We start from the raw sequence: 18,823 nt of genomic DNA on the forward strand, positions 1-18,823 counted from the left end.
TTGTCTTGACATCTGCATGAGCCTCATTGAGGGTCTGTGGAATTTCCGATTGGATCTGTATTATCACCGAGTTGTATTTTTGGAAAGCAGCTAAGTTCCCGAGTGTGACGTTAAATGTACACTCGGAGAAAGTTAATACTTAGGCGATTCTGGATCGCAGCGAAGTCTCCGAGTGTGACGTTAAGTGCACACTCGGAGAAAGTTAACACTTAGGCGATTCTGGATCGCAGCGAAGGCCCCGAGTGTGACGTTAAGTGCACACTCGGAGAAAGTTAATAGTTAGGCTATTCTCGATCACAGCGAAGCCTCCGAGTGTGACGTGATGTGCACACTCAGAGAAGGTTAATACTTAGGCGATTTTGGATCGCAGCTAAGTCCCCGAGTGTGACGTTAAGTTCACACTCGGAGAAAGTTAGAACTTAGGCGATTCTGGATCGCAGCTAAGCCTCCGAGTGTGACGTGAAGTGCACACTCGGAGAAGGTTAATACTTAGACGATTCTGGATCGCGGCTAAGCCTCCGAGTGTGACGTGAAGTGCACACTCGGAGAAGGTTAATACTTAGGCGATTCTGGATCGCAGCTAAGCCCCCGACTGTGACGTTAAGTGCACACTCGGAGAAGGTTAATACTTAGGCGATTCTGGATCACAGCTAAGTCCCCGAGTGTGACGTTAAGTGCACACTCGGAGAAGGTTAATACTTAGGCGATTCTGGATCGCAGCTAAGTCCCCGAGTGTGACGTTAAGTGCACACTCGGAGAAAGTTAATACTTAGCCGATTCTGGATCGCAGCTAAGCCCCCGAGTGTGATGTTAACTGTACACTCGGAGAAAGTTAATACTTAGGCGATTCTGGATCGCAGCTAAGCACCCGAGTGTGACGTTAAGTGCACACTCGGAGAAAGTTAATACTTAGGCGATTCTGGATTGCAGCTAAGCCCCCGAGTGTGCCATGAAGTGCACACTCGGAGAAAGTTAATACTTAGGCGATTCTGGATCGCAGCTATGCCCCTGAGTGTGACGTGAAGTGCACACTCGGAGAAAGTTAATACTTAGGCGATTCTGATCGCAGCAAAGTTTTTTTTGAGACCAGAGTCTACGACCTCGGAAGAACTTTGAACCTGCAAAAAACTCAATCTGCTTTATATTATTTCACCAATACTTGTTCTTTACATTGCTTCAGTCGACGGTCACGTGTAGAAGCGCTTCAGGAGATCTCCGTTCCATGCTCGCGGCTCGTCTGTCTCCCTGTCGATGTTGTAGAGTCTGTATACCCCATTGTTTAGCACCTTAGAGATGATGAAGGGTCCTTCCTAGGCAGGAGCCAACTTGTGAGGTCTTTGCTGATCTACTCGGAGCACCAGGTCGCCTGCTTGGAACGTACGACTCCTGACGTGTCCCGCGTGAAAACGTTGCAGATCTTGTTGATAAATGGTTGATCGAGTCAATGCCATCTCGCGCTCCTCCTCTAAAATATCCACTCTGTCTTGCCTTGCTTGTTCTGCTTCAGCTTCGGAGAAGAGTTCGACTCGTGGCGCATTGTGAAGCAAGTCACTCGGAAGGACCGCTTCTGCTCCATAAACGAGGAAGAACGGTGATCGCCCTTTAGATCTGTTCGGGGTTGTGCGAAGTCCCCAAAGCACTGAAGGTAGCTCGGTAACCCAAGCGCCAGCGGCATGTCCTATCTCCCGCAAGAGTCGGGGCTTCAAACCTTGCAAAATAAGTCCGTTTGCCCGCTCTGCTTGTCCATTGGACTGAGGATGCGCCACGGAAGCAAAATCCACTCGGATGCCTTGGCTTGTACAGAAACCTTTGAATCTGTCCGAGTCAAAGTTTGTCCCGTTGGCCGTGATTATGCTGTGAGGTACACCGAATCTGAAGATGATGTCCCTGACAAACTTGACAGTTGTTGAGGCGTCGAGCTTCTTCATGGGCTTCGCTTCGATCCATTTCGTGAACTTATCGACTGCCACCAACAGATGTGTGCATCCACCTTGGCCTGTCTTGAATGGTCCGACTGTATCTAATGCCCAAACAGCAAACGGCCACACAAGAGGGATCGTCTTCAATGCGGACGTCGACTTGTGGGACTTATTGGAGTAGAACTGGCAGCCCTCACATCGGTCAACCATATCTTTAGCCATCTCGTTACCCCGCAGCCAGAAGAAACCAGCCCTGAATGCCTTGGCGACGATTGCTCTTGAAGAAGCGTGATGACCGCAGGTCCCCGAGTGAATATCCTCCAGAATCAGCTGCCCCTCCTCTAGGGAGATGGATCGTCGAAGTACGCCTGAGATACTTTCTTTGTATAACTGGCCATCAATGACAGTGAACGACTTCGACCTGCGGACTATCTGCCTGGCCTGGACTTCATCTTCTGGTAGTTCCTGGCTCAGGATATATGCAATGATCGGCACTGTCAAATCGGGGATGACGGCAATAATCTCCATGACCAGGTCAACCATAGCAGGTACATCGACTTCAGTCAGATCCGTTGAACTCTTTGGTTGTACCGGCTCCTCTGTGAAAGGATCTTCTTTGACTGAGGGAAGGTGGAGGTGCTCGAGGCAGACGCCAATCGGGACTGGTCTCCGAGTGGATCCGATTTTTGCCAACTCATCAGCTGCTTGGTTCTTCAGTCTTGGAACATGGTGAAGTTCTAGACCCTCAAACTTCTTCTCAAGCTTCCTCACTGCATTGCAGTATCTAGTCATGGTGGGGTTCCTGACGTCCCACTCCTTCATCACCTGATTGACCACCAAATCCGAATCGCCGTAGACCATCAGGCGACGGACGCCGAGTGAGATGGCCATACGCAACCCGTAGAGGAGAGCTTCATACTCTGCCTCGTTGTTGGAGGAATCGAAGTGTATCTCTAGCACGTACTTGAGCTTGTCGCCCTTTGGCGATATGATCACAACTGCAGCGCCGGAGCTATTCAACATCTTGGACCCATCGAAGAACATTGTCCAATGGGCCGAGTAGATGTGGGTCGGTTGCTGTTGATCTACCCATTCTGCTATGAAGTTAGCCAGAGCTTGAGACTTAATAGCTTTCTTGGCCTTGAACTTGATGTCACAGTACAGCATCTCCATCGCCCACTTCGCCACTCGGCCTGACGCGTCTCGATTGTGGAGAATTTCCGACAATGGAGCATCAGAAACGACAGACACCGAGTGGTCTTGGAAATAATGTGCCATGTTCTTCGCAGTCATGTAAATCCCGTTGATAAGTTTTTGATAGTGGCGATACCTTTGCTTGGAAGGAGTCAGGACCTCGGAGACGTAGTACACTGGCCGCTGAAATTTGTATGCTTTGCCCTCTTCTTCTCGTTCGACTGTAAGAACAGTACTGACTACTTGATTTGTAGCCGTGACATACAGAAGAACGGGCTCTTTACTGAGCGGAGCAGTAAGAACCAGCTGGGTGGAAAGTAGGACTTTGAGGTCGTCGAATGCGACTTGGGCTTCGTGTGTCCACTCGAAGGTATCTGATTTCTTCATGAGTCGGTACAGAGGAAGCGCTTTCTTGTCGAGTCGACTCATGAACCTGCTCAAAGCCGCAAGGCAACCCGTGAGCCGTTGAACGTCGTGTATTCTGACCGTCCTCTCCATTCGGACGATGGTCCCGATCTTTTTGGGGTTGACATCGATCCCTCGTTCGGAAACGAAGAAACCGAGTAACGTTCCGCTGGGAACGCCGAATGAACATTTGGCGGGGTTAAGCTTGATATCGTACCTACGAAGGTTTGCGAATGTTTCTGCCAAGTCAGTCAGCAGGTCGGAACCTTTGCGTGACTTCACTAAGATATCGTCCATATACGCCTCCACATTCCGACCGATCTCGTCGAGGAGACCTTTTTGGATGATGCGCATAAAGGTAGGTCCTGCATTCTTCAAACCGAATGGCATAGTGATGTAGCAGAAGCACCCGAATGGGGTGATGAAGGCTGTTTTTAACTCATTGGGACCATACAGACGGATCTGGTGATAGCCCGAGTAGGCATCAAGAAATGACAGACGCTCGCAACGCTCGCAACCCGCAGTCGAATCGACAATTTGGTCTATGCGGGGGAGCGGAAAATGGTCTTTCGGTCAGACCTTATTGAGATGCTTGAAGTCGATGCACATTCGGAGCGCCTTGTCCTTCTTGGGAACCATGACAACATTGGCGAGCCACTCGGAGTGGTGAACCTCGCGAATGAAGTTGGCTGCCAACAGCTTGGCCACCTCTTCCCTGATTTCCTTCCTCTTGTGCGCGACGGACCGTCGCAGGCGCTCTCGGACGGGCCTAGCGGTGGAATCCACGTGCAGTCGGTGCTCAGCCAACTCCCTCGGTACACCTGGCATGTCAAAGGGTTTCCTTGCGAAGATGTCCCAGTTCTCACGGAGGAATTGGGTGAGCTCGGCTTCCTATTTAGGATCGAGGGTGGTGGAGATGTTCGTCGGGGCAGCAGTGGCGTCCGTCGGGTGCATGCTGACCTTCTTTGTCTCTCCTGCCGACAGAAATGCAGACTCTGAAGCTGGCTTCTTCGAGCGCCTCAGGTCGGCCGGATCGACTGTTTTCTTGTACTCGTCAAGCTCGAGGACGGCCATCTGCTGGTCTGCGATTCTTGATCCCTGCTGTAGACACTCTTCAGCCCGCTGCCGATTTCCTGTGATGGTGATCACACCCGTCGGGCCTGGTATCTACAGCTTCAGGGATACGTAATATGGACGGGCCATGAAACGCGCATACGCTGGGCGACCCAGAATTGCGTGACAAGCGCTCTGGAAGTCGACCACTTCGAACGTCAGCTATTCCTTGCGGAAGTTCTTGTCGGAGCCGAAAACGACGTCCAACGCGATCTGGCCGAGTGACTTGGCCTTCCGTCCAGGGACGACTCCATGGAACTGCATGCTGCTCTCGCTGAGTTTGGACATCGGGATGCCCATCCCCTTGAGTGTGTCGGCGTACATGATGTTCATGCCGCTGCCGCCATCCATGAGGACTTTGCGCAGTCGGACTCCTTCTACCACCGGGTCGAAGAACAGAGCCTGTCTCCCCGGGGTGGGTACATGTGCCGGATGATCGACTGGTCGAAGGTGATCGCAGTCTGAGACCATTTGAGGAACTTGGGGTTGGTAGGGGTGGCCATGTTCACCTCTCTGTTCACCAGCTTCAGTCGGGTCTTGCTCTCAACGTCAGCGAAAATCATGAGGGTTGCATGGACTTGGGGGAACAGATCCTCCTTATCCTCCTCATCCTGTTCATGGTCCTTCTCACTCGGTTGCCCTTCGCTGAATCCCTGGATCAGGAGGCGACACTGTCGAGTGGTATGCTTCGCTTTGCCCTCTTCATCCATCTTCGTATGAACCGGACATGGCTGGTCCAGGATGGGGTTATTAAACTACTTCTTCTTGGGGGTGAACTGAGCCTTCCCTTTGCCCTTGAACTTGGCATTGGTTACGGCTGCAGCTTCTTCTTGCGGAGCAGTCGGAGATTTCTGCTTCTGCTTCCGAGTGTTGCCCCCGTGTCCTTCAGCGACTGTTTTGTGCTTGCCGCTTCGGATGCGGTCCTCTTCTTCGCCATTTGCATAGCGTGTCGCTATCTCCATCATCTTGCTCATGGAGATGTCGCCTGTTCGGCCAAACTTAAGGTACAGATCCCTGTACCGCATGCCTGCCTTGAAGGCGCAGACTGCTTGATGCTCGGTGACGTTCTCCACCGTGTGGTAGAGAGTTGTCCAACGCTAGATGAAGTCGTGCAGGGGCTCATTCCGCTTCTGGATGCAGTGCTGGAGCTCCACGAGGCCAGCAGGGCGCTTTCACGTCCCTTCGAAGGTCCTGATGAACACCCGGGCCAGATCTGCCCAGCTGTAGATGCTTGAGGGGGCAAACTGGTTCAGCCATGCTCGCGCTGAGCCGTCGAGCATCAGAGGGAGGTGCTTCATGCTGACATGGTCGTCTCCTCCTCCGATCTGGACTTCCACTCGGTAATCATCCAACCATGTTTCTGGCTTGGACTCCCCTGTAAACTTGCTAATTCCCGTCGACAATCGGAAGTTGGGAGGGATGTCAGCCGAACGGATGGGTCGACTGAAACACTCGGGACCAGAAACGATGGCCCTGCATCCACTCGGAAGGTCGATATCGCGAGCATCACGGTGGGCCGGACCCCTGTCGACCCTCCGCTGGGCGATATGCCCTCTTGCGTCGGGCCTTGGGTCGTAAGTGTCACCGACTGAACGCCGATCATCATGATGTCGGGGCCCGTAGTGCCCACCCCGCGGAGGGGTGCGTGAACGGCGGCGATCTTCGTGATTTATGGAACGTCTGCCTCCTCTGTGCCGCTGATGGGAACCTGGGCTGTGAACCGACCGATGCGTATTCACATGAACAGAACTATTATAGATCCTGTTGTGCGACTGGCAGACCGCCGAATTCTGCTGCTGCGCCGTGTGCAACAGAGCTCGGATCTGCTCGATCCCTCTACCAGCCTCTGAATCAGTCGGCTGGAGGGAATCGGCTATCTTGGCAGCTGCAGCCAAGTTGAGGAGGGGTGTGCCGAAAAGCTCCACGTTGCTCCGCCGAGTGTGCCGACTCGCAGAACGGCGAGGTGGACGATGCGCGCCGGACGCTTCGCCGATCTCGTGCTCGTTCCGGCCAGCTTAACGGGGATCTTCATGGGAATTGGCCATGTGTACTTCTGCTGCAAGCCCGCGACCCGCGTACTCGGAAGGAAACTCAGTCGGAACCGAGCCCGAGTGTTGGGACGGCGGGGCAACCACAACTGACTCTAGAATTGCCACTTGTGAAGACGCGTTCTGGAGCGCCTGGGCGTGTTGCACCCATCGTTGGAGCCGCGGACGGAAGGACCGCTTGTTGCGGCGCGTCACGGCGGTGTAGGTCGACACCGGAGCCGACTACTGGAGAAGAATAATGCCGCGGGCGCGAGCACGAAAGTGCGTAGCCCCGCGACGGGGAAGCGCCTCGATGTCGAGGGGCGCATCCCGAAGCCACGCCGAATCGTCGACGATGAAGGAGAGAGCGCCGAAGAAGATCTGGCGACCCATGCTCGAATCTCCACCGGATAACATGACGAAAGGAAGTAGTCACAAACTCGCTGGAAGTCGCTTAAACGCCTGCCCCAAGGTGGGCGCCAACTGTCGCGGGTACAAGCCTGATAGTAGATGTGTAGGGTACGAAAAGGATGGGCAGAGCCTTAGCTTCGGCGAGGTTGTATGAGTTCAGGCCCCTCTACGATGGAGGTAATAGCCCTACGTCTCAGTGCTCAGGGAGCTTGTTGTCGAGTGGAAATATGGAATACAATGAGTTGCTAACCCATCTACTAGTGGGGGAGGGTGGCTTATATAGAGTGCGCTGCCCTCCACAACGGTTCCGGTACAGGGGTAGAGTAGTGGGGATTGAATGTGTACGTTACAGGTAACGTACGCCCTAAATGCTCATAAATGCACCTCGAAACGTACGACCATTTCCCTCCTTGGGGGTTACGATGTACCGAGTGGTATCCAGTCGGTTAGCTTGATATCCTCCAAATGTTACTCTCCGAATGGATGGTCGAGGACCTCTTACCGACTGGATGATGGGGACTCCTTAATTCAGTCGGAACTGACTAAGGGCCTTGTCCTTTGTGACGGGTAGTCCTTGGGTAGGACCTACATGACAGGCCTATGACCCTACCCTAGGACTATAACCCCATCAGAGATCGAGGAGGAGGATTGCCGCCGCCGACGTCCAGCACCTGCACACCGAAACTAAGTCCGTGTCCTCCTCCTCCTTCACAGGCGCCGCAGGAGCAAACTGAGTGCTGTCGCTCGGGCTCCTCGTGGAGGTGTATCACTATTATTGAAGGCGCGGTGCCCATCGCAGGAGACGGGCTCATCCACGGGTCCGCCACGGCCGGCGTCCTCCGGGCAACAACCCAGACGATCGCCCTCGACACCGAAGATCTTGACAAGGAGTGTCGTCTCCCCGTCGAACTTGAAGTCGAGGTAGTGCCTCCCCATCAAGCCTCGGGCGCGGGCGAACGCATGCCACCCGCGGTTCAGATACACGCATCCGCGGGGGGTGACCTCGACCTCGTCCCAGGACGCCCCGCAGCAGCAGCTATCGCCCTACAGACCGTGGCCCGAGAGCCGGCCGACTGACAGTGCCTTCGCGAAGATGCTTGGGAGCCAGAGCCAAGCGATCTCCGGCATGTCTACTCCTGTCATGAACTCCATCGCCGTATCAGCTGAGTGGAGCCGCAGGGGAGGCGGCCGGGTGGCTATCACTGACCTCCCATTCCGGCCGCCATGGGCACCCGCACCGGTCGACGCCCGGCCTTGGCTGCCGATGGTGATCCCCGAGCAGGCGGAACCATGGTCGCGCCTACCAGAGGCAGCTGTCGGCGCCGCTGCGTACTCCCGAGGGCGGCCTCGTGCCCTCTTGGTAGTTGGAGCAACAAGACCTTCGCGAGGGGCCTTCCCCTTATCGGCAACAGAGAATCTCCTCACCGGCGCCATGTTGAGAGAGTGGAGGGCTGAAGGTGGAAGGCTAATAATACTAAGGCGACGCAAGCCTTATCGCCCTCACCGAGCTAAATAGGCAGCCAGAGCAGGCAGGCATCCCTTCGAGTCCCCGAGCCCACGCAATTCCTGAGGGGACGCGACCGTGTGGCGTGTGTGCATGCGTCGTCCCCAGGGAGCAATGATGGCCGGCGCATCATCTAGGTGTCACATCAATTTGACTAGGGGCACCTCCAGGCGCTTCGGGAACTGGAGTGTTGCTATTGGGCTGCGAGCGCGTGTGAAGCCTGGCCCGCAGACATTTAGGGCCTAAGACGCTTCAGGTTGCCTCCAAGGCTTTGCCAGGAAGCCATCCCAGGCGCACCTAGGTCCTGGGGGCTACTGTTGGCATCCTGGGAACGGGGGAACCCAAACTTGCGTGTGTGCGGCCCAGGGCTGGCCCACTTCATCGATCAAGCACCAGCACGCTCGGCAAGGCCCTCGTGAGGGGCCAAGCCTCACGAGGAGGAATGAAATCAAGACCCACAGGGGCCTCCTGACGACCTCTCGGGTGCGGCGGACATTCCGAGGCGAGGCCCAGCCTCAGGAGTCAAGGATGACGCAGAAAGTGGACATGCGACCCATAGATGGCAGAGCCGTGCAGTTCCCCCTTTGGTTTAATGCACTACAGGAATCGAGCATTTTGCCGTCAGGACGCTACAGACGGCAAAGAGCGAATTACAGTCGGCAAAATTTTTGCCGTCAGCCCATGACGACAAATAATGTCGTCAGACCATGTGCCCGCAAAGGGCGTCTTTGCCGTCAGCGGCCGGGACAGCAGACGGCAAAATGTTTGCCGTCAGTGGAATTATGTTGTCGTCAGCTACTTTGGTAGATAGCAAAAAAATGGTCAGAAGACGGAACGGCCTAGCTAACGGACGACGTTAGCCTTTTTTGCCGTCTTCCTCACCCTGTACATGAAAGAAAAATATGGCATTTTTTTGCCGTCTTCCTAACCTGTACATGACAGCAAAATATAGTCTATTTTTTGTCGTCTTCCTAGCGTGTACATGACAACAAAATATGACATCCAATCCATACAACATATATATATATATATATATATAACATAATCCATACAACATATGTATATATATAACATAATCCATATAGCATATATATATATGTATGTATATATATATATATAACATAATCCATACATCATATATATGACATCCATAATCCATACATCATATATATAACATCCTTAATCCATACAGCATATAACACATCCATAATCCATACATCATATATATAACATCCATAATCCATGTCATAATATTTGGCATTACTACATATATACACATCATATATATAACATCATATATATAATCCATGTCATAATATTTTGCATTACTACATAAAATCTGGCATTACGATAAATGTCTTCATATCAATATCGTAGTCCAAAGAACATCCGTATGACAACCTACAAGATGAAGTCATGCACATATGTCAAATTTTGGCACACAATAAATAAAGGTTATCTAGTTCTTGGCACACAATAAAATTTGAGGAACACATGGAAAATCTTCAAGCAGGGAGACTCACAAATAAAAAACATAACTGGCAACTGCATGGTGATCGGACATGTTTCATTACAAGTAGGAATAGATTGATAACAATGACAAAAGAAGAAACAAAAATACAGATGAATCCATACAAAGAGACCTGCCACACACGAAGGGAGAACCTGCAGGCGTAGGCATGCACAAGGACGCAACCATGAGCGTGTGTCGCATGCGACAACCAAGAACCAATCTAGGAATTCATCCTGGAGGAGAACTATCAATCGCTTATCAGGGTGGGTGTTCGGTTCCCCCCGAACCGAACGGTTTGGTACTTCGGTGTTTAAGTTTTCTCGGTTCTAAGAAAACATGGACTGATCAGTCTGTAGCAGTAAATAAAACCGAGCCTTCGGTGCCCCGATCGATCGGCTCGGTACTCGGTTTTGCACCGAACAGCTGGTGGGTTAGGTTGGCCGGATGGGATAGTTGTTATAGTTTTTTGTCTTTGGTGGGCCAAATAATAACATGTGTTGTGCTCAAAGAAACTAAAAAGAAAACATGAGGTGAGCAAGATAGCAGGCAACAACAAACAACGCCTAGGTTCACTAAAAAAGAAAGCAGGCAGGTGCCCAGTACACCTGAACGACCGGCCAGCCTACGACACAGTTTGACACTCATCACATTAATGCGCCATCAATTCCATTGATTGTTTCAATTGATTTTTTTTGCAGGGGCAATTCATGTTTCTTGGCTGGGAGCGCATAGCGTACAAATAAATCGGTTTCGGTCACTTCGGCTTCGGTGTACTGGAGTGGTGTACATGCAGGTGCACATCTAGTACCGAGCGTACTCAATTAACATGCATATCTGTCTCAGGTCCGATATTTTGGGATGCATGTTGATTTTAAACACTAGATCAAATTACTGGAGTGGTGTACATGTAGGTGCACATCTAGGTGAAGTAGCAAGCAAGCTAGCAGCTTGATTAATCTTTCCTTGAAACCAGCACATCTAGGTGAAGTTGCAAGCAAGCTAGCAGCTTGATTAATCTTTCCTTGAAATCTGTCGGTTTCATTTTGTAATCAATTTTCTCTACCATCCTACGAACCAGCACATATACCTCGGCCATCAGGCCTTTCATCATCCTTAATAGTGCCCTAAGAACCAGCACATATAGATGATATGGCGAGTATCTACCTTTGAAAAAGCACACGTTTTCCTTGGACTAGGGAGAAGACAAGCATGAAAAATTATAGGTTGAATTTTATAATCTGGATCCACTTGCTCCAGGAATTTTATAAGCACACATTTTCCTTGGACTAAGGAGAAGACTAGGGAGAAGCCAAGCATGAAAAATTACAGGTTGCAAATGATGAACTTTTCACTTGCTCCAGTAATCAACTTCCCCCAGTTGTCTTTAATTATTTCTGAAGTGCATAGGGAGAAGACTAGGGAGAAGACCAGGGAGACCACTGGCTCCAGCATGAAAAATTATAGGTTGCAATTAGTATTATTGATGCTTTTTTGAATTTGCTTAGTGCACATAATCAATCCATTTATGCACACACATTAGTTACTTATATGTTTTCTCCTTTATTAATATTTAGGGATAGCTATTTATGTTTATCGTATATGAGAAAAACAATGAAATGATATTAACAATTAGAGCATATTAACAATTCTCAGTCTATGGGTTCAAATGGGTCAAATACATAGCTTCAAGTGGTCTCGTAATCATGAAGATCTCAAGTGGTCTCTACTTGTCAATGAGATATGGAGGCACTAAGCATAGCAGATCTCAAAGATGCGGAGAACCATGAAGGTTATTGCCAGGAGCATGAGCATGTGAAGATCCAGCATTATTCAATCCATTGGTCGATGGATGCTGCACGAAGTATTACATGGTTAAAATGACACCCGGACTAAGAAATGCAATAATGATCCTTGCAAATATTTTAGTTAACTAACCGTAGAACGCGGAGTAAGGGCAGAAAAATCGAAAGCGGGCATACCATACTGGGTACAATAAGCGTGCAAATTATGTTAAGAGCGGTGAAGGTTAAGCACCGATAGTAGAAGACTAGATGTGTTGGCTGTTAAGGAATTGTGCTTGGGTATTAAGGAACTAACCGTAAACATCTGAAAGTTTTGAGTATTTTGTGCCCACACCGCCCGCTGCGTCCTCTCATCAGCCAGTCGCATCTCCTCCGCTCTCTCCATCGCCCTTTCCTCAGCCGTCAGTCGCCTCTCCTCTGCCCTCTCTACCGCCCTCTCCACAGCCGCCCGTCGCCTCTCTACTATCAACTTCTCCTCGAGTAGGCACTACAGAATATGGCATCACAATCGCATCTTCAAATCCAACATTACGTATGAATTACAAAAAGCATATGTAGAAGAACTTGTATAGAATACCTCCATCTCAGCCCTTGCTGGAGTCGCCCGTTCACATACAAAAGATTTTGGGAGACCTAGCCGAGCCTTGTGCTCAGCTAGAGTGCGAGTGGAGGACCTAGGGAACATGTCTCCTGCAATAGCCTCATTGCCATGTTTCTTCCCCTCTCCAGCGATAAATAAGCAACTCGTGGTCAAGGGGCTCCCATGCCACATCATAGTCGGGCCCTCTCAACTTTGTTGCCACCTCTCTAACTTTGGTCAGCCAATTGTAGGCGGTCTGGCTGGTGTACGCAGACGATGTGTCAGACGGATCTTAAGGCGTGGCTTTTTTGAACGATGCCTTATGGGACAAAGCATAACCAATGAAAAGGTTGGGCTCCTCAGCTTTGTGGTGAGCCCCCTGCAACCAAACCAACATGATTAGGAATTCATCACAAGGATTAATTGGCAACATGTATGACAAGAAAGAACTTATGTAGAACAAATCGATGGGAGGAAAGATATACCCAACGTTTCGTGAATCCCTTAAGGCTCAAGTTTCCTTGATGGTGTGGTGGATCTTTCATTGCGTTTCGCCGATTTTTGTAATCTATGTGTTTCAACGTATACTCTTTAGAACACCAGTAGTCCACAATCTGCTCCCAGCACTCGCCCTTATCGACACACCATCTAGGAGTAACCTAAATGATCATTTGCATCTCATATATGTCAAAAAGAAATTGAGTGCCAACCAGTTGAGGAAATAAAAAGGATGAACATGATTTATTTACCTGCATGTACTCCTCCTTCGTAAGAAAGATTTTCGTAGCCAGTGTCTTAGTAGCCATCTTATATCCCTTAGATGCCTTATAAGAACGGACGGCAATAATGTGCGCATCCTAGAACATATTGCGCACAAGCTTCTTAAAGTGAATGTTGACGTTCACTTGTGCCTCCTCCAACTTTCCATCCTCGCAACTATAGAAATCCTTCAAATACACGTGAGATCGGACGAGATTAGAAATTAACTAGCTATGTCTTACATATAAAAGTGTGAATTAAACTTAATGATTACCCAAATTTCGGCAAAGACCCACTCGGCTTTGTTGTGAACCTCAATGTTGTTGAATGTACCAACATCCTCACAGGCTTTGTAGTGTTCCCAAGTTCTTGCTACCTCCGGAACGTTGCCCTCCCCTGGCAAAGTAACCATGCCAGGGAAATGCTCCTTAAGGAGGATCCCAATGACGCCGTTCACGTGTCGGCACTTACCCGGTGCCTCATCACTAGCTTCTGTCCAAGTTCTACATAATGAGACGCCAAAGTTATGAGCAATTGTTGCATACAATGAAGGTAGAAAAATGGGAAGCCAAAGTTAGTTACCTTACTCCATATGGAGTATTGCACGGCCTCTGCTCGACAGATTCCCCTCGTTTTGGGAGACTTGATGCACCACACAAGAACACAGTCTGACCCTCAAGAACTGCAATTAAACCATCATCCTCCTCCTCCTCGTCATCCGGCACGGTGGAGTGAGACATCATCTCGCCCTCAGGCACGGGGGAGTGAGACATCATCTCGTCTTCATGCACGGGGGAGTGAGACATTGTCATATCCTCACGCATGGGGGAGTGAGACACCAACTCGTCCTCGGGCAAGGGGGAGTGAGACACCGGCTCGTCCTCGGGCAAGGAGGAGTGAGACACCGGCTCCTCCAACCTCACCTTCTCAGGCGGTGCCGCGGTAGGTGGTGGCGAGGAAGGCCGGAACGGATTTGTCTGACCCTTTCCTCCACGTCCACCTTTTACTCGACGTCTTCCTCGATGAGGCTGAGCATGGGAGGGTGCCTGAGGAGGATCGGCGAGAAAACTAGTGATCAGATTTCTCGCTATCTTGAGTGGGACCTTCTCTGCCGGAGCACTAGCAGTCCTTTTCCTATGCGGTCCCACCATGCTTAACTCACCTGCTACAACAAATAGTAAAGCAATTAGTACGAATACAACAGTACAGTTCAAATAAATAAGCAGAAGTTCAAAAAAAATCACAAATGAGAATTAAAAACTAAGGCGATTATAGCACAAATACAACTTTATAGTTCAAACAAATAAGCAGAAGTTCAAAATATTACAAATTCAATATTACAGCATGTTCGGGGTCATGGTAAAGCAACTCGAACAGCAGCATGGGACTGTTGTGTAGGCGTAGAGAGGCAGCAGCCAGACAGACACTCGAACAGCAGCATGGGCCTGTTGTCTGCACGAAGGGGCAGCAACCAGACAAATATCGGAACAAATCTGGCCAGCCAACTGGGCTTCAAATAAATCTGGCCGGCCTGCATCTACATTGTACTAAACAACTTGAGGAAGCTGTCAACAGAGTTTAATACGACCTAGTGGCCAACCCTTTGGATTAATTAAGTGAACCAATCCAGTTTGTGGAACGGAAATCCTTCTTTACACCAAAATCATCTGTTATGTGTTGTTTCAGAAATGAACTCTGAATTCTGCAAGAAATTGACACGGGTATTTGTGCTGCTAACACTAATGCACCTTTTCTGTTTTCCTCTCTTTATTCGATCTGAAACTGAAAGCCAGTTCCTGACCGTGCCATCCCCCCCCCCCAAAATAGTTATGACATGCAGTTTGTGTTTATATTAAATCTATGATCAAACCTTAACTCCAGGATGTCTTATCTATACCACTATATAGTGTATCAGTTTTGAATGGATCGAGATCATGAATCCTGATCGTTGGTATCCTCAATCTCCCACTTGCCTATTTCATCATCGCAGGATCAGTAGAGTTGGGGCAATGGACTTAAGTCAAAATTCTATATTGAACGTTGGGTACCTCCATGGAAAAAGAAGGATATAGAGAAGAGCCAGCAGAGCCGACCTGCTCAGCCAGCTTTAAGTTTTATTCTACATCATTACGTTGACAACGAATACCGATTTACAACTATGTTGACTAGCTAGCTACTAGCTTATAGTCCATAACATTTACATGTAAGTATTGAGAGCTTGGATACGTGCCATCGCTCCATGCTCTCAAACTTGCAAGTGGCGTGTATTCCAATAACTATTTGCCATGGAAGTATGGTCATGGAATTTTTTATTTTGCGGGGTTGTGGAAATTTCAGGTGCACTCCACAGAGAAATAACCCCCGCACGACCAAAATAATAGCACTACCTTCGGTCTTGAGTTTCTGGAGATGCAATGGGCACTTGATCCAACCCGCTCCATAGTCAAAATCAATCAGGTTAGTTGTTGCATCTCTTTTAACGATTTACTTCAGTTTGTACTAACCCCTGCTTCAACATGGATAGTGGGACGTCAGCCGGGGAGGGCACTGGCAGTGCTGGAGGGAGGCTCGACCGGTGGACGCCATGTCGCGCAGACGGACGACGGCGGCCGGGGAGGGCACCGGCGGCGTCAGCCGGGGAGGGCACTGGCGGGAGGCCCAACCGGAGGTGGCCTACCCTCCCGCCATGTCGTGCAGACGGACGAGGGCGGCCGGCGAGGGCACCAGCGGCGGCGGTTGGGGAGGGCACCGGCGGCGGCGGCCGGGGAGGGCACCGGTGACGACGGCTGTGAACCCTAGATATTTTCACCAGAGGGAGGGAACCACCAGTCGCGAGAGGGAGGGTCTCGTGCGCTCATTGGTTTTTTTTATCTGGTGCGTTCTTTTTCCACTCGCGGGAGGTAGGCCACCTATGTTTTTAGTATTTGCCGTCTTCATAACGACGTACCTGATGGCAAAGACTAATTTTTGCCGTCTTCTCTTGCTAATCCAAGACGGCAAAACTGCCTGCCGTTTGGGTTAGTTAACAGGAACGTGGACATCTTTGTTTGCCGTCATCCATAGCATAAGTAGACAGCAAAAATCCTGCCTTCGCCGTCATCTACCCATATAGTTGACGGCAAAACTATTTTTTGCCGTGTGGTTTTTTTTGCCGTCTGCTTTTCATGATTTTTGGCGATAGTAGCTCTTTGCCATCTGCCCATGACGGCAAACTTCCCGTTTGCCGTCTGCCCCCGACGATTTGCTGACGGCAAAGATTATACCTATCATCAAAATAGTTGATTCTTGTAGTGATGAGGGCAAGAGCGTACATGTGTCCAAAAGGCATGTCCAAAGGTTTCCCTTCTCGTACAATGAAGTCGCCGCCGCCCGCCAGAAGGGCAGACGTCACCACGGGCCTTTCTCTGTCGCGTGGACAGTTACTTTGCATGCGAAGACCACTTTTGACAGGGGAGGCATGTTCCCTTGCCTCCCATCGAAACTAGCCATAGTGGGATCCCTTCCTGCCTATGATAAGGGAAGAGGGCCCTGATATCCACTATAAATAGAGAGGGTAGGATACCTGAGAGAGGGTAGATTGGATCATCGAAACCCTAGAGAAACACACCAAGCCACTTGGCCTCCGGAGGCTCAAGAGCACTGTACTATCTCTTTCATCAACCTCCGTGAGAGGCAATCCACCAAAAGAAAGAGTAGGATTTTACGCTTCGCAGAGTCCCAAACCTGTGTAAACTACTGTGTCTGAGTTCTCCTCACCGTTGTGTGAGTTCCTAGCCTTGCCCAACGTGTAGTGAGTCCAGAAAACCGAATCTGTTGAGTGTCCTCTGCGCGCACGCCGGAGTTCGAATCCCTAGGGTATTGCGGAGCCCGAAATCCAACATACTCTTACCAGAAGTGTCGTTAAACTTCTTCTTCTTCTTTTTTGACGCCTCGACTCACTTGGCGCGATCATTGACTTGACAGAGAGGATGACGAGGAGCCTCTCGTTCATAGGTCCAAACAGGCCAGGTCTGTGGCAAGGGTGGATCCTGCGACAGACACGGGCCTCGTGGGAGATGCAGGGGAGAACCCCATGCCTAGCCCCCAGTCTAGGCCCCATCATCATGGCCTGGCACACTCCCGCTCCATGGCCGAGACAAAGAGAGGCATCCTCCCACCCCTGGCAGGGATACGGGAGGGGTTCATCAGGAAGAGACCCGCCAAGAGGGACCTCCCCTTTAGGAACTCTCTGGAACCTCCTCCATGGGGAGGGATTCTCCGGAAAGGGCCTCTAACAAAGATTTTGCCCGTGCATATGCTGTTGTTGATTAGGCGGGAACGGACTATCCTCCGGAAGCTAATCTTGTTGGGGGAGCAGATATTCCTGCGCGGATAATCCCATTGGGTATCCCACATGCGTGAGATTTTATTCCTTCCGCTCTGTTGCTCTCCTTTAATCAACTTCTTGATCGTTAACTTGTTGCCCATTGTCCTTAACCAAAGATTCTCCACCCGAAGAACCAGAGCTGCTAGAAGAGGTGGCCGACATCGGGAAGGTTGTCGCCCCAGACGCAGAAAAGATCGCTGCCGCGGACGGCCAGGGCACAGTTGCCACGGAACTTCGGGCGTCCCTTGGAATGACGTCATTGAAACCCAGCAGCTCGTCTACCCCAACCTCGGTGGTTGAGTGGATGATGCCCCTTCAAGTACTGGGCCCTTTCCTCCAAGGTACCAATTGTCGTCGTTGATGCAACCCCCGTTAGACCTGCTGGCGATGGTTACCACTTTGATGTGCCCTCCAACTCCAGATCTGATTCTCTCTGGGGGCAAAAACATCATAGAAGGAATCAAGCAGGTGCTTGTGCCACTAAGCGAGAGAGTTGAAGGGGTTGACGGTCCCGCCGGCAGCGTCAAGGATCTGGCCTTCTTGGAGTCTGTGGCTGATGGAATCAAGGACATGCAAAGCACGTATAATCTTAAGGAGGAGGCATCCAAGGAACAGTGTGAGCAGGCCGATATTTTACACAAACGACCGGTGTGCAAGGGAAACGAGTTGCAGGAGTGGTAAAACCAGCAGGTCCACTCTCTCAAGAGGCAGCATGAGACACTATCCATGGCAAAGGAGGATGTTTCTACCCGGGAGACCAGATTGGCGAAGCGCAAAGCATGCCTGCACGCTAAAGAGGTAGTAATCTCCTCCCAGGAGGTGGCTCTCGAACTTTGTCTTCACAAGAAGGAAGAGGAATTGGAGGCCCGCCTTGTGAAACACACCAAGGATCTAGAGGATGGTCATAAAGCAGCTCTTGCCGCGCTCTCCTCGACTTCCGCTACCTAGTTGAAGGACAAATCTGACCAGCTTGCTGTCGCGGCTGCATCCAAGGTTTAACTGGAGGCTCGCCTGAGCGTACTAACGGAGGAGCTTTCCAGTGGTGAGGAAGTCAAGGCTCTCAAAGAAGAGGTGCAGAAAGTGCAAGCCACGCTGGAAGAGGTGCGTTCGCAGCTTTCTTCCGAGAGCCAGGACCATGATGTGTCGACCGTCCCAACCTTACATGTGCAACCATGTTACCCCTTTATGGGATGGGGCTTTGTTGATTACTCTGGTCGGTGCTAGCAAAGA

The sequence above is a fragment of the Hordeum vulgare genome, chromosome 6H, assembly GCF_904849725.1.
Source record: "Hordeum vulgare subsp. vulgare chromosome 6H, MorexV3_pseudomolecules_assembly, whole genome shotgun sequence".
In the NCBI taxonomy this organism is placed as follows: domain Eukaryota; kingdom Viridiplantae; phylum Streptophyta; class Magnoliopsida; order Poales; family Poaceae; genus Hordeum; species Hordeum vulgare.